Source organism: Alexandromys fortis, unplaced genomic scaffold, assembly GCF_014885135.2.
Source record: "Alexandromys fortis isolate MF-2015 unplaced genomic scaffold, M_Fortis_MF-2015_v1.1 scaffold_178, whole genome shotgun sequence".
Taxonomy (NCBI): Eukaryota; Metazoa; Chordata; class Mammalia; order Rodentia; family Cricetidae; genus Alexandromys; species Alexandromys fortis.
In genome coordinates this window covers 629,079-654,620 of record NW_026068054.1, presented here as the reverse complement: position 1 = coordinate 654,620, position 25,542 = coordinate 629,079, and the positions used below count along the sequence as shown (strand labels likewise).

The window sequence follows — 25,542 nt, the reverse complement described above, 5'->3', positions numbered from 1 at the left end:
TCTTTATGCCACTAAAGCCCAGACATGCCTTGCTTTCCCAATGGGAGGAGTGGAGAAAGGCCTCAGGGTTGAGTGAGGAAGGGTCTCATATTTCCAGGCTACACAGGAGGGGTGACTTTGTATGGAGCTGGCCTCTGGAGAGGCTGGCAAGACACGTAGCAAGCTCACAATGATGGGCCATTCTCTTTTCTGTTTTTCTGATCCATGAACACAGGGAGGCCGTGTCTGGAAAATGACATAAGCCAGGCTCCAGGGTTGTGCTGTGAACTGGAGCACTGGTTCTGGATGGGAGATCTATATGTCAGCTTGCAGCCTTTGTGCAGGTTGCTCTCCCTCCCTCCCTCCTTCCCTCCCTCCCTTCCCCCTTTTTGAGATAAGTCTTCTCTGTGTAGCTTTGGAACCTATCCTGGAACTCACTCTAGATCAGGCTGGTCTCGAACTCACAGAGATCCGCCTGCCTCTGCCTCCACCGTGCTGGGATTAAAGGCATGAGCCACCACTGCCTAGCTGTGCAGGTTTCTTAACATCTTGGGTCTGTTTTCTGCGAGATCAGATGAACAGTGTTCTAATTGTGAGCACCCTATGAGATACTTGAATTATCTGCTTAGAACGGGGCTGGGCACACAGCAGGTGCTTCCTAAGTGCAGGAGTGAAGGTAATATAGATGACTCAGGCCTGTGGCAGTGGATGGTGGGAGGGGTGGAACTGGGATGTGATGTGGGAGGGTCTTCTGTTTTGTGTTGATTTCATTGGTTAATAAAGAAACTGCCTTGGCCATTTGATAGGCCAGCCCTTAGGTGGGTGGAGTAGACAGAACGGAATGCTGAGAGAAGAGGGAAGTGAGGCATTCGTCTTGCCTCTCCTCTCTGGGTCAGACACAATGGAGCCAGCCGCCAGGTCAGACGTGCTGAATCTTTCCCGGTAAGCCACCACACAGATTATTAGAAATGGGTTAATCAAGATGTGAGAATTAGCCAATAAGAGGCTGGAACTATTGGGTCAGGCAGTGTTTAAATGAATACAGTTTGTGTGTTGTTATTCTGGGGCTAAGCTAGCTGTGCGGGGAGCCGGGTGGGACGAAAAGCAAGCCTGCCTGCAGCTCCGCTCTACAGAGATGCATGCAAGGTACAGAACAAGGACTGTGGGAAGGGGAGAAGAGCCCAATGTGGTGACCATACAGAAACAATGTCAGTCGAGTTCAGGCATTCCCCCCTCCCCCCTATCTGTTCCAGTTGGTTCTCATTATCCAAATCAGAGTTGGGAGGGCCGCCAGGAGCAGCTTGTTCTGCTGTCCATCTACAGCTCGTGCAGGTGAATGGAGGAGGCCGATCATGGGTGCTGGGCCTCTCTGTATTTAAGTGCTCCTCTGAGTGGGGCTCGGGAAATTCTGCTAATTTAAATAGGTGTTTGGGGGCCACAGCACGCAGCATGGATGGGGTGTACACTGTGTACCAGTCACTTCCTGTCTGTGGCCCAGTCTGTCAGGACTTAGCTTGCTTCTCTGGAGGAGAGTCCTGGTGTGCAGCCTTCATACTATATGAGCAGGGACGGTGGGCGACACCCACCCAGAGATGTTACAGCTCTCTGTCAGGGACCTGCTGCTAGGGTGTGGGGGAGGGGAGGCTAGAGTGGGCTCCGACTAGGAGAGTGGCTGGGGTGTGGCCTGAGGGGCTTGGGTGTTTCCTGAGCTCTGCCACTTCTCCACCGAGGCTGTACTCATTTCCAACCAGCAAAGGGGGTGTCATCGACCCTCGTTACAGCTGGAGAAATTGAGGACTAAAAACTTTTGGTTACCGATAGAAACCCTGCATTGCCAGCAGCGGAGCCCAGGATCCCCCCCCCCCCCCCAGGAAAGTGTGCATTGCTCTTCTCTTTTACATATGAGGAAATGGTTGGGGAAGGGGAAGTCCCACAGAAAGCTGTTGGGGGCTTAGGGCTTTAAACAACAGGGAGATGGGGAGATGGCTCAATGGTCAAGAAGAGCAGCACCCATATGGTGGCTCACAACCATCTGTAGCTAGGGGATCCAAGAATCTGTTCTGGCCTCTCTGGGTACCGCATGCATATGGCGCAGAGATAAACATGCAGGCAGAATCCTCGTAGACAGAAAATAAAAAAATAAATAATGTCATTCAAATACTTCGTTAACAAAAGAATTTAAGCACAGAAAGTAAACACCAGAGACTCGGTGGCTGTGTGGAATTTGGGGTCTGAGGCTGGGAGGGGAATGGAAGGCCAGCCCTGCCAAGTTATAGTAGGAGGGGCACATTCCAGGCTGTTCCCCAGGCAGCTGTGGTCAGCAGTGTTATAGTGAATATTTCAGAAGAGCTAGGATAGAGGATTCGGAATTTCTCACCCCAGAGATAAGTATAAGACATGCATATGTTAATTACTGGATATATGATTTTACAATGTATGCATATGTCAAAATAAATCAGACCCGTAAATATATAATTATATCCATTAGGAATAAAATCTAGAAAATCAAAAGAAAAAAATGTTAATGAGCTTCAGGTGTTAGGTCTAACTAAACTCACAGAGAACCAATAGCGCCTTCCTCGAGCTCACTCACCCTAGCCTGCAGATTCCCGTGTGTGATTGGGGAAGTGCGTGAGACAGCAGTTTCTGAGGTTGGGGCTGGTGTGCTGGAGCGACTAGGTCTGGGAGAAGGAGGACATCTTAGTGACCACTGCACGGCAGGGGCCTCTGTGAACTCCATGTCCCCTGACAGGGTTTCTCTTTGTAACAGCCCTAGCTGTCCTGGAACTAGCTCTTGTAGACCAGGTTAATCTTGAACTCACAGAGATTCACCTGCCTCTGCCTCCCAAGTGCTGGTGTTAAAGGCACGAACCATCACTGCCGGGCTTCAAAACTGATTTTTAAAAGAAGTAAGCTTCGTAGGTATTCGGCTACTTCTTGCTTCCAGGAACACTCTATACAACCCTGCAAAAGCTGTGGTCAGTGCCGGGGTCGTCTCTGCCCCCTGGGAGAGGTTGGTGGGGTACATGTGTGTGGATTCAGGGACCAGCACACTGGGACTGGGTACCGCCTCTGCTACCTGGCCCCAAGCAAACTGTAAAGTGACATCCTGGGACACTATTAGCATTGACCCCTAGGGTGTGTTCTTAACTCAGTTACAGTGTGGTGTGCGCTAGGTGCCACACACTGCTAGGGGCCATGACTGCGGAAAGTAGCCTATGGGTGGCAGGGGAGTCACTCTTCACTGGGACCCAACCTTCTTGGCTTGTGTTCAGCTTCTCACCACACACTTAGTTCCATCCTGAGCCTAGCATGTGGGCCGGCTACACCAGTGTCTACGTCCGGTATGGCTTAGATGTTGAATGGTCCCTAAAAGTCCACAGTATTGGAGGGACTATGGAGCATTGAAGTGATCCTTAGGTGACTGACTGTGTCTTATGATACTGGGTCTCGTTCCTCTCTCTACTTCCAGGTGTCAGAACAGTGCTTCCATCATGACAGTGGTCACTGGCATTGGCCCTTCCTAGTGGCACTAAATGAGGCCGCCTAGTCTTAGGCCTGGAGGCAGACCTTAACCACGGGACGCTCCAGGCCTTAAGTCTATTGCAGTGGCAATTTTGTCAGTCCGAGGGACCTTTAGCTATATTTGGAGGTGGTTTTTGTTGTCGTGGTTTGTCTGGAGGGAATTGCCTAGTGTCCAGGGGTAAGGAAGTTGCCAAATATCTCCTAACTTCTGCATAGGACAGCCCAGGAGAAAGAATCAAGCCTGAGCTCTCAGTTGTGCTGAACTCGACTATCGCATGCTATTGGATAAAAGGAACGTGTGCCCAAATGGTTCAGATTAGTGGAAGGAAGGTTATGCCTGTTCCAAAGTGCAGAGGTGAGCGGGCGTAGGCACACTGAAGGCAGCAAGGAGACGGTGGTCGTGCTACTGTCTACTCACACCTGTAGTCAGCTAACTCATGCTGCAGAGACAAATGCAGCTCTTCTGAGAGTTCTAGTAATTTTGCTTTTCCTCCTGGATCCAGCCATGCCTGAAACCTTGCACTGCCTGGCCAGACCTCGGTCCTTTCCTCTTGCACTTGTCTAAATTGAGCTAATTCTAATACATGGAAGAACAGCCCAAGCCACACACATAGTGTGCAGACTTCACCAGGCTTCTTATCCTTGTGTACCCTGTGGCCCCACTTCAGAACCACCTCCCTCCTGCATGTGGCAGGTGGTTTCTATTAGGGCCGTAAGTGTGGCAGCCGCCATCTCTGCAGCAGCACCGCGCCGTTGCGTGATGGAAGCGCCCCAGTCAGTTGGGACTGGGACCAAGATCAGATGTGGTTTGTGGAACAGCTGCCCGTGCAGGGCTGGTGGTTAATTAAAAGCCCCACGCATTTAGTGATTAACTAATCACAGCGTGATGGCAGTCGGTGAGAATGGGCGACTTCTCTGCTGGAGTCAGAGGAGATGCTGCACGTGTCTGCCTGGGGCCACCCAAGGCAGCAGGAGGCCCGGGAACCCCCAGGGTGGCTGTCTCAAATAGGTTACCAGCATAATCTCGTCCATTTCTCTGCCAGGTTTACAGGGTGAGGGCTCAGGTGGGTCCAGTTAGGCGAGGTAACTGGTGGGCGGGGCTGGAGAGGCAGGAGGCAGTCCCCCAGCATTTGTAGTGGCATAGGGCAGGAAAAGCAGAAGGAGCTGTCCCTGGGGACAGGCAGAAAGCTGGGGTGAGCTTGGAGGTGCGAGAAAAGACACGGCTCCCTTCATTTCCTAGCAGTGAGACAAGTTAGGTGTGGGGTGAGTCTTCGCTTCCGGTCGCCTATGTGACCGCTGACACAATTTTAACTTCTCTACTTCAGTTTCCTAGAACCCGTAAATTTTAGAGTTCACAGGACCATTGTGAGGAGATAGCCGCACAATGGCCAGGAGCTCAGAAAATACGTGGAAATATTAACTGTCAAGGGCAGTTGACAAAGGTGGTGATGATTTCCTTTAAGGTCACCTAGGTGAGCCACGGCTATGACTCACTCCCTGTGTTTCCTGGATGCAGAGAGCTGGGGACTGACAGCCAGCCAGACCCTGGGGCAGTATTACCTTCAGCCAGGATCGACCTCCTAAAGGCTCCATAGACTTCCAACATGGCACCACCAGCTGGGGACACATGTTCAAAATGTGAGCTGTGGGGAAGGGTGCTTCAGATTCAAAACTATAACAGCATGTTATTTTACTGTGGAAGGGCGCACTTCAGGGCAGTGAGTATGGCCACACTCCTGTACAGCCAGCACCACCATCCAACCCCCAGACTCCATCTTTCCTGACTGAACTTTACCTCCAAACACCCAGTCCATAGTGATCACCTCGTAAGGCCTCACCACTTTCAATAAAAACACAGGCTGGCCACTACCCCTCTAACAAACGGGCCTTCAGGGTCACTCTAGATCCAAACTATGGCAGGTGGAACTGGACCTGGTTTTTGTGACTGGCTTATTTCACGTAGTGCGATGTCAAGGTTCGTCTTGCTGCAATGTGTTAGAATTTTCTTCCCAGGCCTGGACAAATACGCCACTGTATGCTATGCCACACGTCCTTTCTCCTCTCACCCCCTGGCGGGCAGTTTCTTCCACTTTCTGCTACTGTGATGAATGGTGCTAAGAGCGTGGGTGTTTAAATGATCTCTTTAGCCCCTGTGTTCATTGATGCTGTCTTTTAAAAATAAGAAATAGTACAAGTAAGTCCAAGATCTACAAAACACAGTTCAAATGAAGACGTTGTCAGTAAAGGGTTCCCTTGTAAGAGCCTGCACGCGCCATTCAGCATCCCTGTACATGCTGTTGCTCCAGCTCCAGCCTGACTGTTGGCCTGGGATCCTCTCAACTCCTCTTGAGGCCCATGCAGATGAATTATGGGAACAATTATGTATCTTCCTTCCCTTGGAGTTATTTTGCTAAGTGACAAAGCAAGAAGTGTCTGTCCCGACTCAGTGTGCAGCAGAGTTCCACAGGCTGTTGAGACCAGAGGCTGCTCTTGATCGCCACCTGTCGGCCCATCAATCCGGTGAATCAGATAAGAAAAGCATGACCCCCGCCCAAGCAACAAAACGACGTCCAGGTCCCATTGTGAGCGGGGAACCAGAAAGGCAGATGAGACCCATCGAGTGGCCAGGGTTAGGACGTTCGAGCCCTCGCCTCGAATATTTAGGTCAGGAACTCAGGGTCCTCGGGATGAGTGGTTGGAGGAAGTCGAAAGAAGTGTAAGGGAAGACAGAACTCATCTCCTTGGCCGTGCGCTTGCCTGTCTGTGCTTTCGTGTGTACATGTGCGTGTATGCACGTTACCTGTGTACACCTGCGTGTGCGTGTGTGTGCATGCGGATGAGCTGAAGGTGCAGTCCCTGCTTGGGCTGGCCTAGAGGCGGCGACAGTCTCAAGTGGGTTCTTATGCTATTCCACCACTGACCCAGCAGATGGCGAGAGTGCAGCGGGAAAGTCAAGGCTGCAGGCGCTGTGCTCTGGGGAGGGGAAGAAAGGGGAGACTCAGTCCTGAGACCTCTGGGCTGCAGCGACCACAAAGGTGGTGGGCCAGTGGGCAGGGTGGCTCACACTGCAGGCAGCTCTTCGCAGCTCCGAGGCGGTTGGTTGTTCAGGGCCAGAGCTCCCGGCTTCCCGCCTTTGCTGCAGCATGGTCAAGGCCGGTTTCTACAACCCCCTTAACCTTTCCGACTTCCCAAAGATACCCTGTCCAAGCATACACTCCTCTCAAGAGTTGGGGCTTGCATCTAAGAAAGGCAGACACAACTCAGCCATAACTCAGGTGCGAGAGAGTAGAGAGCTGGATGGGGACCACCCAACCCTGGTGCTGGATTTCTGGAGCCTTGTCCAGACTCTATTGTGACCTTGGGACTCACTGTTCCTCTTGTTGCTATTTCCTCATTCCAAAGGGAGTCGTGTTCCACCTTCCACCCTCTACCACTTGGCTGATCCAGTGACCAAAGTGTCAAGGACAGCGCTTTGGGTACACCCTACCAGCCCCCACATTCCCCAAACCGCTCTGGGTACACCCTACCCCCATTCACCAAACCGTGGCTCTACTTTCCTTTCCCAAAGCCTTATGCAGAAATCTCACTTCCTTATGACAGTATTGACCATGAGACCACCGAGAGGCGGTTTGGTCTTAAGTTCTTTAACTCCCAGGATGCATTAAGCTCCATTGTCTATTGTACAGGGGCCTCTTCCACCTCCTGCTACAGTGCTGCAGCTCAGGGTCCTTTCTAAATGTCCGTGTCAACTTTAGAACTTATGTCCCCAGCACTGCGAGCTGAAGGAACTTTTGATCCATCCTGCAGCCTGCTCCGTGTAGCAGCAGGAAGGAGACTCTTGCTAAGCACCTATGAGATGGGATTGATGACACCATCGTCACCCAGTCTCGGAGATTTGAGGCCTGCACAAGCCCACCTAGCAGGAAGCAAACGCGAGACCCCCACCCTGTGGCATAAGCAGCAGAGCAGAATTCTCCACATAATTCTGTGGAGACACAGATGGCGGCGGCGGGGGGGGGGGTAGAAGAGGGGGAGGCACTTAGCCCTCACCTGAACAGTGGTGTCCCTTCATAAAGCTGGAGGAAGGGTGGGTTTGATGCACAGCCCTTTCAGGGAACATGGGTTCTGGAGTAGAGGTTTGGTAGCTGGCCCAGGGGACCCAGGAAGTCCCGCCACAGAAGCGGAGTCCCAAGCGCACTGAGATGTCGCCTCTTCCACCTTGGCTGGCTGACTGTGAGGCTTGCAGAGGCCTGTGCAGAGGGCAGGATCTGTCTCTCTCCCAGAACCATGAGAGGGATGCCTAAATCTAATAAGTTAATCTAGACTCCTAGAAACAAGATTAAATTTTCAAATAAAGGCAAGCTCTGACAGCCAAGGCATAAATCTTTTATTTAAAACAGAGACAAAGCCATTCAAATGCAATCAGCAGTGACAGATGCAGGCAGGAGCTGACTCCGATAGGGCAGGCACATGAGGATTGGCTCCCCCTTGGTGACATATCACAGAGGGTGACCTGAAGGACAGTCTATGTCAGCAAACAGTGGGGCCTCCGCATCTGTTTCCATATTGCTTGTCGGCCCAAGGTGCCAATGTCCTCAGGAAGATGCAGGAAGATGCTGGTGTAGATGGGAAGAAATCATGGTCCCATGCTACCATCTCAGCCGCCACAAGAGGGCAGCAGAAAGGGGGTAGCTCTTCTAGAGGTTTCCAGACCACCAGCAAGGCCCCTATGGGATAGGTAGGTGGGTGTGAGGTAAAAGACGCCAAGAGCAACATTCATCTCAGCCACGGGTGGGCACTTTCACTTCCCAGACATTGCCCATTCCCTCCCTGGTCAGAGTTCATCTTCTCAGGCAGGAGAAGCCTGGAAGAATCCAGCGAGCTGCCCAAGGCTGCACACCTTCTGAATGACAGAGACTCAGCCAGAGACATGCAAGCTCCAGTGTCCCTCTGTCTAGCACCTCTCCGTTTCCAGACACCCTGAGATGCCACCAGCTTTGTAAAAAACACTGACACCTCATTTGTTCTAATTCAGGCAAAGAGAACGCTTTCTGCTAAAACCCCCAAATATCACCTCCTCTGGGAACTCTTAAGATTCCTACCACCTGACCCCTTCAAAGCAGCATGAACCCAGTGGCCGCCATTTGCATGTATTCTCCAAGGACGCAGTTCCCAGGAGAACAATCCATAAATCCATGTCTTGGGAGACGTTTCATAGGAAGCTACAAACAAACGGGGCTTTGTTAAGTAGAGCTGAGGAGCACAGCTGACTCTAGTTTGCTTCTTTCTTGAACAATGTTTCTCAGATGTGGGTCCTGACCCTTTGAGGGGGGGGGTCTAATGACCTCTCACAGGGGTCTCCTAAGACCACTGGAAAACAAAGATGAGCATTATGATTCATCACAATAGCACAATTACAGTTATGGAGTTGCAACAAAAGTCATTTTCTGTTTGGGGGTCACCATAACATGAGGCACTGTATTAAAGTGTTGCTGCATAAGGGAAACAGAGGATAAGTGGATATGGGGAAAAGGGAGGTGGGGTGGCTGGGAGGAGTGGGGCGGGGAATGCAATAGGGACGTATTGTAGGAGAGAATAACAAAAAGGGGGCTGCAGCGTCAGGAAGGCTGGGAACCACTGTTCAAAGTCACAAAACACATCACACTTAGGCTTGGCTAAGTCCTGCAGAAAAAAATCCTAACCAGTTAGCCCAGCATCTCCCCAACTGGCATGAACATCAAATGCTTGAGTTTCTCTCAGGATATAATGTCTCATCTGATTACGGTTTGATGTGGTGTATCCCCTTAAGTGTTCATGTGTTAGAAATCCGGTCTCCAGTATGGTGATCTTAAGAGATGATGTGTCCTATAAGAGGTGGAACCTAAGAGGAGGTCAGTGGGTCACTGGTCCCAGAAGGGACTAAGGTGGTTCTGGCGCGACTTAGTTCTTGCTAAAGGAAGCTGTTTTAAGAGTGAATTTAGCCATTCCCAGCCTGACTTCTGGTCCATCTGTGCGCATACTCTCCTCACAACACGTTTGTGCCTTGATGCCATCTGCATGTGATGAGGCCAGGATTCTTTGCCAGAGCTGGCATTTTCTTGATGTGTCTTAGGCCCAGGCCTCTGGAATTGGGAACTGAATCCTTTTTCTTTACAATGTAGCCAGCCTCAGGCATTTCCTTGAAGGAATGAAAACAAACTGCTGCATTTTCTGTAACAAGGAGTCCACTTTGAGAAATGTTGACAAAGCTATCATCTCAGGTTGGTCCAAAGCTTCATGCTTCTCCAGAATGCAAAATGGTGCATGGACTTCTATACTTGAAGCAGTCATATGGATGCTGGAGGAGGTGCACCTGGTGCTGCTGGCCCCCTTTGGGATGATCCTCCCTGGGTAATGTAGTGAAGGCCTTCACACTTACACATATAATAGTCATACACACAGAATGATGATTTCCTGGTCCATGGGTTCTTGAGGTCAGGCAGGTTTTAAGTTGTTATCTGCTAAGGTCCCTGGTGGCTGGAGGCATGCTCTATCGAGCCTTGCGGGATGGTGTAAAAACATTGGGGGAAAGACTGCTGATGGAGTCTATGCAAAGGGGCCAAACATAATCCTTGCCTTCTAATGGGAACCCGGGGAGTTGTGCTGTCACATGATCAGTGTGAAGTGGGGCTGGAGAGCACACCAGGAGGCCAGGTGAGGAGACCCTTCTGCTTCCTCAGCCCTGCCCACAGCCAGCATGAGGAAAATTGATGGAAGGTGTCAGCCCAGGCTTGCCTGGCACAAGTCCTTCCCATCAGAAGCCAGCAGTATGTCGGCTCTCTGGGAGCTGCCCATGTGGCTTTAGCTTGTATGCGCTACATGGAACAGGCCTCTCTCAAATCCAGGGTTTCCACGGCCCATGCTTGGATTACTAGAGGGCACCATCTTTTTGGTCACATGGTTGACTCAGGGACACGGGAACTAGGACTTAGTGCCAAAAATATATACTATGGAACGTTTATGGAGAGGAATTCTCCCTCAGGGTGACAAATGAAAACTTAAGCCAGGAGTTGTTGGCAGCTATACTGAGTTGTGGGGGAGTCTGTCTGAGATCTTCCGTGGAGGACATGGGTGACATGCAACCCAGGTACCTCTGGGAAGATTTAGAAGTCTGGGTCATGTGACCCAGTCTTGCACACATGAGCCAGGGCCTTCCTATCTTGCTTAATATTGGTGGACCCTTTCTGTCCCGTGCAATGGAAAGAACCCTAATTTCCATGTCAAAAATATTCCCAGAGGGCTGACCAGAGATCGTTTAGGGGTCAAGAACATTGGTTGCTCTTCCAGAGGACCTGAGTGTGATTCTCAACACTTACATGGTGGCTCACAACTATCTGTAACTACAATTCTAGGGGACCCAACACCCTCTCTGATCTCTGCAGGCAATAGGCACCAGGCATGCACATGATGCACAGACATACATGCAGGTGAGACACCCATACATTATTTTATAAAATAAAAATAATTATCTATCATCTGTTCTATAAATATGTGTATGTATGTATATACATACATACATACATACATACATACATACATACATACATACCGAGGACGGAGTTCTGAACAGTGACATTTGAGCAGCAGTGATGTGTGCCTCTCCAGGCTAAGCTCAGGAATATCTCTCTGAGAGTTTGTTCATGACTTTGCTCCTCTGGATTGATGTGACAAACATAGCAACTATAGGAGCCAAACAGAAGGTGGCCAACCACAAGGAGAAAGGAAGCGCCATCATTCTTAGAAGCAAGGAGTCTTGCTTGAGGCCCTGCACATGAAAAACAAGCATCCATCTGCTGAGCACTAAACTCCAGGGCTTTGCCTATCACCGTTGTTCCCGAGAGTGGGTTTTGATGGATTTTAGATAACTTTTCCTTGTATCTATTCATCCACATCTTACACAAACTCTGGGTGGCAGTCTGGGAATAAGATTGCATGTCCTCGGAGGGATGGGAGGACAAAGGATATTCTAAAGGGCCCAGGGTGATGCAGGCAGAGGAAGTTATGGCAGTGTCTACCCCCACTCCAGTGCCCTTCTCTTTCCAGAGACACAGCACTCACTCCTGTTTACCTGCCTGGCACAGAAGCCTCCAGCCATCTGCCTCTGTCCGTGGTGCTGAACCTAGCTGCCGTACTGGTTTTATGTGTGTTATGTTCTCTTGGTGAACCTTTTAACCTCTCCAAACGTTTGTTGTGAGAGGAGAAAAACACCTTTATCACTGGACTGCTGTGACAATCAAGTATGGAGGAAGCACTGATTGGATCGGTGTGTTTTTGGACACCCTCTCCTCCCTTTTTTTGGGACCCTCTTCTCCTTCCCCTTCACCTGCCTTTTAGCAGACTAAAAAGTTGGTAACTTCATACTCAGGCATAGTACTGATTTTAGGGGGCAGACTCTCATTCGTGTTGGTTTGAGTGAATTAAGAAAAAAAGGCAGAGTCTAAGAGATTGTCCCTTGTAATTCTAGCAGGCAACAGGAGGTTACAGAAATGTTCTAAAAGTTCCAGGGCCAACTCCAGGCTGAGGAAGTGTGACTTTGCCCCTTGTTTCTCCTACACAGGGGGTGGTGGCTCGGTGGTCCCCAGCTCTGGAGGACAAAGGGTTGAGCTTCTTTCAACCCACTGCTGCTCTTTGAAATCCTGTTAACCAGGCACATTGTACTTATTAAGGAGCAACAAATTTGGATTCTCCAGTTTAATTAATAAAATGCATTTAGAAGCGATTGTGCAATAAAAACAGCATTAAGCTTCCCACTTTAATGGGGAAGCCTGTGCTTTTGTTAGTCTGTGTGGTCCCACTGCCAGCTAATGTGTGGGGTCCCATAGGGTTTTTTTAAAATTATTTTTGTCAAAAATTTACAGACTCTGATGTTATTCTTGTGAACCCTGGGACAGGAGTTCTGTTTTATTTGGGGGGGGGGTTGCTATGTTGTTTAGGCTGGCCTTAAGTTTACCACCCTTCTTTAGCCTTCAAATATGTGTGCTACCCAGCTGAGGAGTTGTTTCTTTGAATGGATATTAGGAGCTTACCCTCTAAGGATTCAATGTGCTGACAAGGGTAGAATGAAACCACAGAGAACTTGCCCAGGTTGGGCTCATTTCACACCCAGGAGCTGGAACTCATAATCTGCATTCTCTTCACCATGATGGGGACATGGAGTAAAAGAGTCAGTGTGTGTGTGTGTGTATGTATGCATGTGAAACTGGAAGTTTGGCTTTCTAACAAAAAGTGCCAAGGGAAACAGTTCATTGGCATCCTTTCTGCTCATATGCTCACTCCCATAATGTGGAAAGCTAGTTGAAATCAAAAGATGTTTGCTGGGCAGAAAGCTAGAGGTAGGCAGTTAGTGATTTCTTTTTTCATTTGCATGGTCTTTTATTTTTTTAATTTCACAGATTTATTTTTTAAAATTATATACCCACCATCATCATCATCTCCTCCTCCTCCTTCCTGATTTTATTGAGCTATACATTTTTATCTGCTCCTTTCCCCTCCTCCTCTTCAACCCTCTCCCATGGTCTCCATGTTCCCAATTTACTCAGGAGATCTTGTCCTTTTCTACTTCCCATGTACATTAGATCCATATATGTCTCTCTTAGGGTTCTCATTGTTGTCTAAGTTCTCTGGGATTGTGAATTGTAGGCTGATTTTCTCTGCTTTATGTCTAAAAGACACTTATGAGTGAGTACATATGAAATTTGTCTTTCTGGATCTGGGTTACCTCACTCAAAATGGTGTTTTCTAGATCCATCCATTTGCCTGTAAATTTCAAGATGTCATTACTTTTTTCTGCTGTGTAGTACTCTATTGTTTAAATGTACCACATTTCCCTCATCCATTCTTCAGTCGAGGGGCATTTAGGTTGTTTCTGGGTTCTGGCTATGATAAACAAAGCTGCTAAACTGAAAAGCTTCTGTAAAGCAAAGGACATGGTCAACAAGACAAAATGACAGCCTACAGAATGGGAAAAGATCTTCACCAACCCCCCATCAGCAGATGGTTGATCTCCAAAATATACAAAGAACTCAAGAAACTGGTCATCAAAAGAACAAATAATCCGATAAAAAAAATGGAGTAAAGACCTAAACAGAGAACTCTCAACAGAGGAATCTAAAATGGGTGAAAGACACTTAAGGAAATGCTCAATATCCTTAGCCATCAGGGAAATGCAAATCAAAACAACTCTGAGATTGCATCTTACACCTGTAAGAATGGCTAAGATAAAAAACACTGATGACAACTTATTCTGGAGAGGTTGTGGGGTAAAGGAAACACTTCTGCATTGCTTGTGGGAGTGCAAGCTGGTACAACCCCTTTGGATGTCAGTGTGGCGATTTTTCAGAAAATTAGGAAACAGCCTTCCTCAAGACCTAGCAATACTACTTTTGGGTATATACCCAAAGGATGTCCAATCATACCACAAGAACATGTGCTCAACTATGTTCATAGCAGCACTGTTTATAGCCAGCTAGTGACTTCTTACCAAGATGTCTGGTAGGATGTAACCTCCAGAGGTTTCAGAACTCCCTTCTGGCCCAGAGTGCTGCATTTAGACAGTGCTTGTCCTGTCTGGCTTCCTAAGCCAGTGTGCTTCTTTCCTGTTTGGGGTTTAGTGGCAGCTGAGTCTGCACCCTTGGTGAGCCTTAGGCTGGCTGTCTAGCATGGCCTCCAGGGAGCAGGACAGACTTCTTCCACAGGTTGCTGGGCTCCTTCCGGAAAAGCCCGTGGATCTGGATGGTGGCCACAGATCTCGACAGCTACAGATAACTGCTATAGTATGATGAGGTCCAGACCCTTTTGAGGGCATTCACTCCACACATTCTACCTGTTGACAGGGTGCCATCACCATGGGGAGGTGAGTGAGGAGATGAGGGCTCAAAGGAATGTAAGGGTGTGCTGCCCATGGGCAGCAGAAGATTCTGAGCCCACACGCAGAATCTCCGGCCAAGTCCCAAACTGCCAGGGAGGACGTGCTTAATGTTGCCTAATTCCACCAAAGATTTGTTGTAATTTAGAACACAAGTAGATAAAACAGGTGGATAAGGAAGACCAGGGAGATAAAATAAGGTCAGACCGTCACGGACTAACATCACCGAGAGGGAGGATTAGGTTAGTGTTGAACCTGCCCACTGCAAAGCCCTGGCAGTCATCTGTAGTGGAACTGAGGCTTCCAGTAGCCAAAGCTTAGGTGAAAACCTGATTGGCTCTGGTACTCCTGGCACTCTGAGGCCACATGGTGAGTCTCCCAAGAAGGGACAGCAGAGATTCTGTGGCCATGTGGAAGAAGGACCCCTGACCAGGTCTGGGGGCTTCCTGAAGGGACCAGCACACCAAGGGTCCAGGGAAGGGACCTCTGCAGATAGCATTTGTTGTGGTTTTTGAGACAGGTTTCACGCTATATCTCAGGCCGATGCGGAGCTCACTATGTAGCTCAGGTTAGCCTAGAATTCACGGAGATTCTCCTGCCTCAACGTCTCAGGAGCTGGGATTCCACACACGAGCTGCACACACTTCTTTGAAGACAAGATTTTGACAGTACTGGCACCTGTGGGGCTTTGCAGAACAGTCCTCGTGCGACAGGGGAGGAACTTCATGTGCATTATCTAGGAGTGGCCACCTCAAAGCGAGACGTGCTTGGAATAATTATCTGCTAACAGGGAGGCTGACACCAGTATCCTGAGACAGCATGATGGACGCTCCAGTCTTTGCCCGAGGCAGTTTAGGGCTGCAGCAAGGGGGCTCTGACTTGGGCTGCCTTGAGAGCCTACAGACACCACGTTACTTAGGCTGCTGTCATTCAGAGAGCCTTCATCCAGGTCATTGATGCTAGCTGTCCATGAGCAGGAGGCCTGAGGCTGTTAGCATGTGGACTGTGTCCCAGGGTAGCTGCCATGGGTAGATGCCTCAGTGAGCCATCCAGACAGTGAAGAAGCCACAGGGTCTTTATGCTCTTGGGTCCTGCCTGTCACTATCCTGCTGATATTCACTGGAGTCTCTTTGTCGCAATACCTATTTCCTAGTGGCACTTAACAATTTCACAAGTCATCCTTCGAAAAGTTTGTTCCATTGTATGACCTTTGCCCTCCCAGACAAATCTCTCTGCAAGCTAGAGTCAGCTCATCTTGGCTGTTCTTGCTTCCAAAGTGTCACACACAAGGATCTTATTACATGGGTCATACACAGACACTCACAGACAGACAAATGCTCATCTTTCCTGAATGGTAAGTCTGGGCCCTGCACCTACTGTCTTTCCTTAGCATGGAGTGCACCATGCATAGGTGAATTACATAGGTGCCTGCCTGCAACACTGTTTGCCTTTCAGAGGACAGCCTGTGTGTTTCTGTTTCTGTCTCTCTAGCACCTTGAAGAGAGACACTTGGAGGGCCTCTGATTTGAATAGTATCTTCTAGAAGCAATGTATAGACCTCTGGTCTCATGCTAGGGTGGGTGGGTGGGATGCTGTCATTCTCAGTCTCAGGGTCTGGGTGGGGAGAGTGCAAAGGCCACACTCACACAGCAGACGTGTTGATGGAAACCAGGAGGACCTGCTTCCCATGCCAGGCATCAGAGGTTCTGCACAATATCATTCTGACACTTGAAAATTGCAAATTTGAAAGGCTGCTTCTCACCTGCCAGCTCTGCAGGCCGCCCTAGCTGGGATGGATTCCAGACTTTGCCCCAGGGCTAGATTTCCCAGGGCCCCAGAATTAGCCAACAGGGGGTCTCTCTGACCCCACCATGCATAAAACCCCTCGAGTGTCCTGGGCCTGGAGTTTGCCAGTTACAAGTGACTTTATTACCTGAAAAATGCTAGGCTTGAGTCGCTTCCTGCTGGCTGAATCTAGAGTTCCAAAATGCTGTCTTTTCTTAGTCCACTCTTTCTAGAGACTCTTCATGTGATGGGGGATGCTTTAAGGCAACCTGGGAGCTTCTTAAGACTTATTCTTCTAAGTTAATCATGAACATTTAACTCACTTCATCCCAGTAACTCATTCTTCCTCAAATAAGCCAGGCAAGAGCCGGGTGGTGGTGGCACATGCCTTTAATCCCAGCACTCAGGAGGCAGAGGCAGGTGGTTCTCTGAGTTTGAGGCCAGCCTGGTCTACAAGAGCTAGTTCCAGGACAGCTCCAAAGCTACAGAGAAGCCCTGTCTCGAAAAAACCACGCACACACAAAGCGCCAGACACATTCCTGCCTTGGAATGCTGGCACTGGCTCCTCCAAGTGCCTAGAGATACCTTCCCTCTCCTCCACAGCTGCTGCTCCGCTTCCCACCTCTCACAGGGTTTGGTCCACACTTACTGTCTCTGTCTAAAACTGCAGTTTCAGCTTTCTCATATCGCTTGCTTCTTGTGACTGACCAACTCACCCTAACCACCCATTCATTACTGCTATTTTTTCAAAACCCACTTCTGGTAGGGAAGGAAGTGATCCATTCCATAAAGCTAGCAGAAATCCTGGCACCCAGTGGATCACCAGACCAGTCCACAAACACAGAGATGTGTGGGCTGACGTCTGCTAGCCCCAAGTTTAGCTCCACTGTTACAACTAACACAGGTAATGATTGTAAAATTCATACCCAATAAACAATTTAGAACAGTCAAAAGATAAAAAGGTTTTGAGAGTGGTATTACCTGAGTTTAGGCGGCAATACCTGCTAAACAAGCAGGCACAGCAGATGCTCACAGTCCAGGGACAGTCCACGCTGCTTTCTTCTTGGAAGCAGAAGACAAGCCCAACTGCTAAGGATGGCAGTGAAGCTTCTCCCAGATTTGTTGTAAGGTGCCTTTGCTTTTATTTTCATTCCCTCTCAACTGGAGCGTGGGAGTGGGTGGGCAGCTCCCTGCCAAGCCAGCATTCCCCTGACATTTCCCACTCACGGGACTTAGATGAAGAAAAATGCAGACTGACTAGGAGCTGCCCGAGTTTGGAAGCCTCTCTTGGAGCCAGCTGGCATGTGGGGAAGTGGAACCTAAACCAGTCGCAGGAACTGACACACTCTGACATTAGTGCCTTTTAATTGACACTATCAAATTATCAAAATTCATCTCAGGGTAGAATGTCCATCTTCATATTGACTTAAAATACAAGGTAATACAGGGTGGGCAATCCTGTCTACGCGCCATGGACCTTCGCATGCAGTTGTAGATAAATAATCAATATTTTATCATCAAATTATGAGCTAGTCTTCAATGTTTTGCAAGAAGGATCTGGAGATGCATAATGAAGCACTGTAATGCTTTTATATGCCAAGTGTCTTTCTGCACATCAATAATAGGCCAGCGCCTCTAGGCCATCCTGAGCAGGCAGCCTCCCCTCTGGTCAGGAGGAGAGGTGACAGCAGACCTTGGCTTTGCTGTGGGATGCTGTGCTGGCTAGTTTTCATGTCACCTTGATATAAGCTAGAGTCAGTCGTCCCCACAAAGCTGGTCTGTGGGCTATTTTCTTGATGATTGATGTGGAAGGGCCTGGCCCACTGTGGGTGGTGCCACCCCTGGGCAAGTGATCCTGGGTGGTGTAAGAAAGCAGGATGGGCATGCCATGAGAAGCAAGGGTTGGAATGTTAATGGTAGTGTTCCTCCATGGCTCTGCTAGGTTCTGCTAGGTTCTTGCCCTGGCTTCCCTCAGTGATGGACTTATAAGCTGGAATGTGAAAAAATCCCTTTCCTACTCAAGTTGCCTTTAGTCATGGTGTTTTCATTACAGCGGTAGAAACTGTAACTAAGACAGATCGTTGCACTAATGGACACATAATGTATGACCCACTGTGCTGGTGCCCCACACTGTGTGACCCGCAGTGCCAGTATCCACCTTGGGTCCTTTCTGAGTCCTCCCACCACTCCTGCATTTTTCTGCCAGGGTCACTGATCTGGAGCTGCTCGGAGGAAGGGCCTGGGCGATTGTGTTTTCTGGGAGCGCCCCTTAGCCAGAGACCAAGGGGCAGAGGTGGAGAGAACAGTCCAGCTCCAGGGCTTTGCTCCCTCACCCACCTCTGCCCTATTTCCACTTTCTTATTTTTGTCTCCTGGAACATCCCCTTCATATGACACATGGAGCCTCATTACCAGATCTGCTACTGGGGGCACAAACATACTACTCATTCCAAAAATATGGTCCACCTACTATAGACAGGCACAGAGAGGAGAGATGGGGATACAATGAAAACAAAAGCAGATATGACTGATATCTCCTGTTCTCAGTAGATATGACCGATCTGTGTCCAGTTGGGTGCAATGAGCTATGACAAATCCCTCATCTCACATGGATAGGAAGTTAGGGAGCTCCAGGGCTGGCTGCTCCAGCCCCACAGTCAGGGGTCACTGTGCGTCTAGTTCTTTCTCTGTTCACTGTAATATGGTATGGCTTGCCCGTGGGCTACAACACTCTAGACATTACATCTGGATGAGACACTAAGGAAGAAGAGGCCAGCCTTTCTTGTGCCTTTCTCTTTAATTCTAGATACTGTTTCTAGAAGCCCCTAATTAATTCCCCAGCAGTTACCTGTGCCTCACTGGCCTGAGAAAGCCCCACATTCCCTCCTGAGCCACCTTGGGGGAGGGCTGGAAGGACTTTTGCATCTGTGAAGCCTATCTGGTACCTATGAATAAGGGTGGATTACCTTATAGTTCCTAGGGTAGCCAAGCTGGTGATACACAAAGCCACTAGGACTTGGCTGAGAAGGGAGATGGTGGTTGCAGCTGATGGGGAGCTTTGTCCCTTGCATGCCAACCTCCTGCCTCGTCTATTTCCTCTCCATACTCCTCTACGGCTACACACCCTGTCTGTGACTTGATGTGGTTGGGTTCCTTCTGGTGTAACACAAGAGCAACACCCTGTCTATTCCACTCACTGCGGTTGCTGTGGGGACAATTATGCTCAATCAAGCTTTGATGAGAAAGTATATTGTGAAGGTGATGAATGAATGCACGCATACATCTGTGTGGCATGGCACAGATGCAGGAAAGGCTGGGGTGGGCTAGTCATCTTTCCAGGGTCCTGTGAGGACAGCAGGGGTGAGGAGTCCTTGTCCACAGAACCCAAAGATGGTGAGGGCAGCAGCTTGGGAAATATAACCTCAGCTCTTGTTCGGCTCTGATCCTAACCCAGCAACTTCAGGTTTTCCCTGCTCTCTGAATCTTACTGTTTCCTCTGGACCCAGTCACCGGATGGTTTTTTGAGCACTAACTATGTAGACACCAGGGCTGCATGTGATCAAAGGACAGGTGTCAGAGATGTGAGGCTCTGACTCTGGGCACAGAGCCTGCACACCAATCTATTCTTAGTGTACAAGCCTAAACTGTGTAGAGTACAGAACATCCCAGGTGAAAAACGGGCAGTCTTGGAGGTCCCACATGGAAGCCAGGCTTGCCTGAGGAAAACAATGTTAGCACGGCTGGCCCTTGGGGATGGGGACGCTGAATGAAAGGAGAAAAAGAACACCTGGGCCCAGATGGAGGCAGGCTGCAAAGGCCACATGCACCTAGGGTGTCATATACGCTGAATGCCCTGCACCTGGATTTCAGGGGTCTGGATGGAGCAGCAGTCTCGGCAGGAGACACTATGCCACATATAAAGGAATGAGGGCTGTGGCTACAGTTCATACAGGAAGGTAGCTTGGATTGCAGCAGAAGCAAAGAAGTGGCCAGGTCTGAGGGACACAATGGCTGAGAACAGCTAAGTATTCTGCTATTGCTGGGCTTCAAGGACACCAGTCGGTCTCCTCACTCCCACCTCCTTACTGAGCAAACAGGCCAGCCCTCCTTTGCAAGGAGGATGGACTATAGGCTTTGTAGGGGGAAGTCTTCACTCTGAGCTCATGGGATGGAGTAGGAATCGAGCATAATCCAGTTAAGAAAAGCCCTGCAATCAATCCCATTGGCTTAAATTAAGTGCAACGCCTGGCACTGGTCCACAGCAGAGGCTAAGGTGGATCGCCAGCAAATCTAGGTTGCTAGCATGTGAAGCTGAAAAAGGGTTCATGATTTTGGGAAGAACGGGCACGGTGTGCATGTGTGTGTGTGTGTGTGTGTGTGTATGTATGGATAGTGTTAAGTGTTTGGGGTCCAAGTTCTGGACATTGTTTAGAATAAACTGTAATGTCATGGTGATTATGTGGACTGGGATCGCCTTTGTTGCTCACTGGCTGTGTGACCTTGGTGGACCACTTACCCTCTCTGGATCCTATTTTCCTACCTAGAAGAGGGCAGCATCAACAGGCTCCTATGGGTTTAGATCAAAGTGTCTTGTCAGCTTCAAAGCACAAGCAAATGCCAGGGACTAACAGGGAAGTTCCTTTCAAGCAAAACTCCCTAATTGGATGATACTGTTAAATTAATATGTTTGGGGGTGTCAGGCATAAGAATATCTTTATGTTTAGGGGACACATGTTATGTAGGAGTAAATAACAAAACGTTAAAATACTGGAATGGGCCGGAACAAGCAGTATTCCTAAGAGAGGCAGAGGCCTTCTGTGGGTCCCCCTCTCTCAGAGCAGCTACCTTATGTAGATCCCTCTCTCTCTCCCAGAGAAAGGTGGGGGTCTTCTGTTGGCTCCTCTCTCTTAGAGACAGCAGTCTTCTGTGGTCCCTCTCTCTCTTACAGAGGCAGTGGCCTTCTTTAGGTTCCTCTGGGCTGCTAGTTTTTAATGTCAACTTGACACAAGGTAGGGCCATCTGGGAAGAGAGGACCCTCAATTTAAAAACACCCACATCACACTGGCTTGTAGGAACACCTGGGGCGCATTGTCTTGATTGATAATTGATGTGGGAGGGCTCCGCCCACTGTGGAGAGGTGGTCCTGTGTTGTGTAAGAAAGCAGCAAGGGACAGGAGAGCCCCAGCAGTTAAGTACACTGGCTGCTCTCCTCGAGAACTTAGGGTCAATTCCCAGAACCCACATGCTGGTTCACAGGCATCTACAAGTCCAATTACAGGCACGAATCTGATGCCCCCTCCTGGCCTCTTTGGGCACTACATGTATGTGATGCACAGGCACACATGCTTACCTAACACCCATGTACAGAGAATGAAAATAGACAAATAATTTTTTTAAGCAAACAAGTAGGCCAAGCAAGCCATAAAGATCAGGTAGCATTTCTCCATGGCTTCTGCTTCAGCTCCTGCCTTGACCTCACTCAGTGATGGAGTGTGACCTGAGAGTTAGAAGCTCACACAAACCCTTTCCTCCCGAGTTGCTCAGGTCATGGTGGTTATTACAGCAACAGAAATCTACCGAGAACATCCTCCGTATCCCTTTATTTCCCTCTGGAACATGAACTCAGTCTACAGTCTAAAGAAACAATGGTTAATCTGTGTATCTGTGTGCACATGTTAATTCCACTGATCAAGAATAAGACCACTACCACAGTTAAAGCCAAATTGGAAGCTAGTTTTAACTAAATACTGGTTAGGTAGATGGGCTCTGGTCAGATCCATACCCAGGTTCCTGGGAAATGGTCCCAAGTCACGGTTTACAGCAGCTTAAGAAGGAAAACCCATAATTCATTGCATTCCCATCAGGTCCAATCATGGTCAGGCATATATCCTGATGTACCTCCAGACTACATCCAGTCAGGGACAAGCATATATCCTGATGTATTTCCTGCCTGTGAACCTCCCACCCACATGTGGTCAAGCACATCCGGTGCAGATGGCTCAAACAAACTTGTTTAGGGGAGAGGAAACACGTGGCTTGTTATCCCAGTGAACAAAGCCTCCAGCATTTCAGGAACTGTCTGTCCTTGAGCAAGAGGCTTGCAGATCAGAGGCATTTTTGTTTTCTGGATCTCTTAGGCACAGTAATTAAAACTTAAAATATAACTGGCTCTTACACATACACATGTACGATTCATGTGTATGTGTTTATGTGAGGTTGAGTCCACAATCACTCTCTTTATAGACAGGGTTTCTCACTGTGCCCGAAACTCACTGCCGTTGAAGACGGGCAGGGCAGTGAGCTCCAGGGACCCTTTGTCTTCTCCTCAGCACCAGGTCTGCATATACCTGCAGCTACTTCCCCACCTCCTCCTCCTGCTTCTCACAGGATCTGGGGATTAAACTCAAACCCTCATGCTTGTCTGATATTTAACAGCTAGCTGAGCCAGCTCCTTGGGCTTGGTGATGGTTAATGTTGTCTACCTGGCTGGATGAGTGATGCCCACTAGTGGGACGTGCCTGTGTGGAGGAGAGGAATTTCCAGAGGTGACTAGAGCATGGGTCCCTAACATGATGGTGCTAGACACTACGGGGAGGTGGTGAGATGTAGGTGGGGCCCAGATACAGGAAGCAGGTCACTGGGGAATCCTTCCTGGATGCCCTCTTTCAGTTTCCAGCCCATCGCAAGGCAAACTGCTCTGCTTCACCCCACCCCTCCCTGTGAAGTACCGACCCCACTGAAACCAAGAGAAATCTTTACTCGTTTAAATGGTTTGGGTCAGGCATTTTGTCACAGTGATAATAAGAAAAGTAATTACTACCTAAGGCAAGGGTTAAGAACCAGTAATAGCCTCCACAGACCTGGGCAGGCAGCAGGCTAAGGAGAGGTAGAGGACCAGAAGAAGAAGAACCCTCCTTTACTGGGGACAGCGGAGAGACTAAAGCAGAGTCAGCTGCCTAGATTACTTACAGCTATGTAGGAAAGTATCACATCATGGCCAATCCCCTCCTTTGTTGCAAAGTCAGGACAAGTTGTTTCGGGACACTTTTTCCTCAGTGATTAGAGGGAAGCTGGCTGCTCCCTAGGACTTTCCAGTATGACTACATAAGAATATGATGTCGGATGCCGGGCAATGGTGGCGTACGCCTTTAATCCCAGCACTCGGGAGGCAGAGGCAGGCGGATCTCTGTGAGTTCGAGACCAGCCTGGTCTACAGAGCTAGTGCCAGGACGGGCTCCAAAGCCACAGAGAAACCCTGTCTCGAAAAACAAAAACAAAGAAAGAAAGAATATGATGTCGGGGCTACTGCAGTACCCTGCTTCCATCGAAGGTGGAAGGAAGGTCAATAGGCTGGGGACAGCCATCCAGGAGCACACATGAGGCCATCTTGTCTCTGACCACCAGTATCACCCCATGTACAGGTAAGAACAAGTGGCCTTCTTGCTTCCCTTCCCTAGTCATCCCTTCCTCCTCACATTCTAACTTCCCCTCTGGTGGTAATGAGGAAAAAAAATCAGTATAAACAAGGCAATGCCACCAAGAAAGAGGATAGCTTAGACAGGACAGTGGCCTCAAGGGAGAAGGGCAAGGTGGAAAGTCACTCTGGACTCTGTCCACAGAAATCCAGATGCCAGCTGATGGATTCTGGAGGCATGCTTGGCTTTTGGAGTGAACATGATCTGTCCTGCCAGACCATAGCACCTTTGCTTCGCTCCATGCTCCATGCCCTCACTCTCAGCCTGTGTGTGAGGGGTCACTGCCTACACACGCTCCTCAGCATGCTGGGCACGAAGCTCAGAATGTGAGCGGCTAACCACACGGAACATAAGCACCTCCCTCTCCACCTCCACCCCAGCTTGCCGTGTAGTTTCTGCTCAATAGCTATACCAGGTCAGGTGAGTTCTCAAGTGTTTTCCCAACACTGCTGTTTCAGCTCTGGAGAAGATGGAGGTGTGACATCACACAAGTGGTTTGGGGACAAATATGGGGCTCTGCAGTTAACCCAGGCCCCAGTATGTGTTGCCCTGAAGCTCTCAAGCTCTGCTCCAGGTACACTCAGGATCCAACTGCACAGGCTCACTTTGGCTTAGATGCTGAATCTCAAGCATTCATTTCCAAGCAGCTTCTCCTATCACTTACTCTAGGAGGGACCAGAGAGCCACGTGTGTGTAGAAATGAGAAGTCTGCACCCTCTGGCTCTGTGGCACCTCATGTTCTGTGCCTTTTCTGCAGGGTCAGAAATTAAGAAGTTAACAAAAGGACAGGGTGTTTTCCTGGACACATAGGTTTCTCCTTTCCACTGAAGCTCTCTTTGGGATCCTTGCCCTTTGCTGATACACAGAGAGGTGTAGAGACCTGGAGCTTGGGGTACATGCCACCAGGGTGACTTCCCTTGTTGTCCGTTTCAGTCACTTACCTGAATACACTGGTACTTCCCAGCCTGGCTGCACGTGAGATTCACTCAAGTTCTTCCAAACACAGACCAGTGTTCAGCACCATCCTTAGCTCACTTTCTGCCCAAGCATCTTAGGCACAGGCATGTTTCAAGCTCTGGGTGATTGCAGCATGCAGAACTGTACTTCATAGGAAAGAGCATGGTCTTGAGAGCTACCGACCAGCAGGTCTTCCTGGGGCCCTAGCTTGGTGGGCCAACCAACTCACTGTCAACTGAATAACAAATTCAGTTATTACCTAGAAGGCTGTACCTTACCCCAGGTCTAAACTTCCCCAAGGTGCAGACAGTCTAGGTAGAGAGATTCAGAGCACTCTCACTGACACTGAGATGTCCCATGCTTTCAAAACAGCTTCCAAGTGCAAGCCGAGCCCTTCTCTTTGACGGCCACACTGTGGACCCACTTGCTTCCCTAATTAGGAAAGACTATGTCTTAATAAGAATTATTTGATTAAGTGTCCAACATTCAACACATGGCATATAAGAAAGCCATAATCACTCATTTGGCCCCATATACGGAAAATTATTGTTTAATGAATGCTATGTGCAATTTTAAAAGCAGTCCTTGGGGGTGGGCGACGGGCAAGTGCAATATTTATCTGCTGCACAAGCAGTCTTGGAGAGCTAGAAACCCTGCTTTCTGTGTGCAGTCCCACACTAAGGAGAAACGTCACCATTGCTGACTCACACCTGCCAACAGCTAAGGCCACCCTTCTGCTGCTGTTTGGTTTTGGCCTTTACGTAGCCATTCTTCTAACAGGCCTGTGGGTCTCAACATGGCTGCCTAAGAGCAGAGCTTAGAACTCAAAGCATTCTGGAGAGATGTGAAACCCCTGTCACAGAGTCCTGACTCAGCTGGCCTGAGGCGGGGACTTGGTTCCAATGATTCTAAGGTACGG

General features: G+C 49.1%; 1 long non-coding RNA gene across 2 annotated transcripts in view; it reads right to left on the bottom strand.

The window, feature by feature from the left end:
• Nucleotides 1–7,880: 7,880 nt before the first annotated feature.
• The window catches only part of LOC126487158 (uncharacterized), a 64,632-nt gene continuing 46,970 nt past the window's right edge, over nucleotides 7,881–25,542 (bottom strand). The window contains exons 3-5 of one of the 2 annotated variants that reach the window (XR_007588302.1): nucleotides 24,608–24,858; nucleotides 11,093–11,308; nucleotides 7,881–8,231 (exon numbers count right to left, since the gene is read on the bottom strand). This is a non-coding gene — a long non-coding RNA (uncharacterized lncRNA). Of the gene's footprint in view, nucleotides 11,309–24,607; nucleotides 24,859–25,542 lie in introns of both variants that reach the window. The other variant, XR_007588301.1, reaches the window with a different exon arrangement.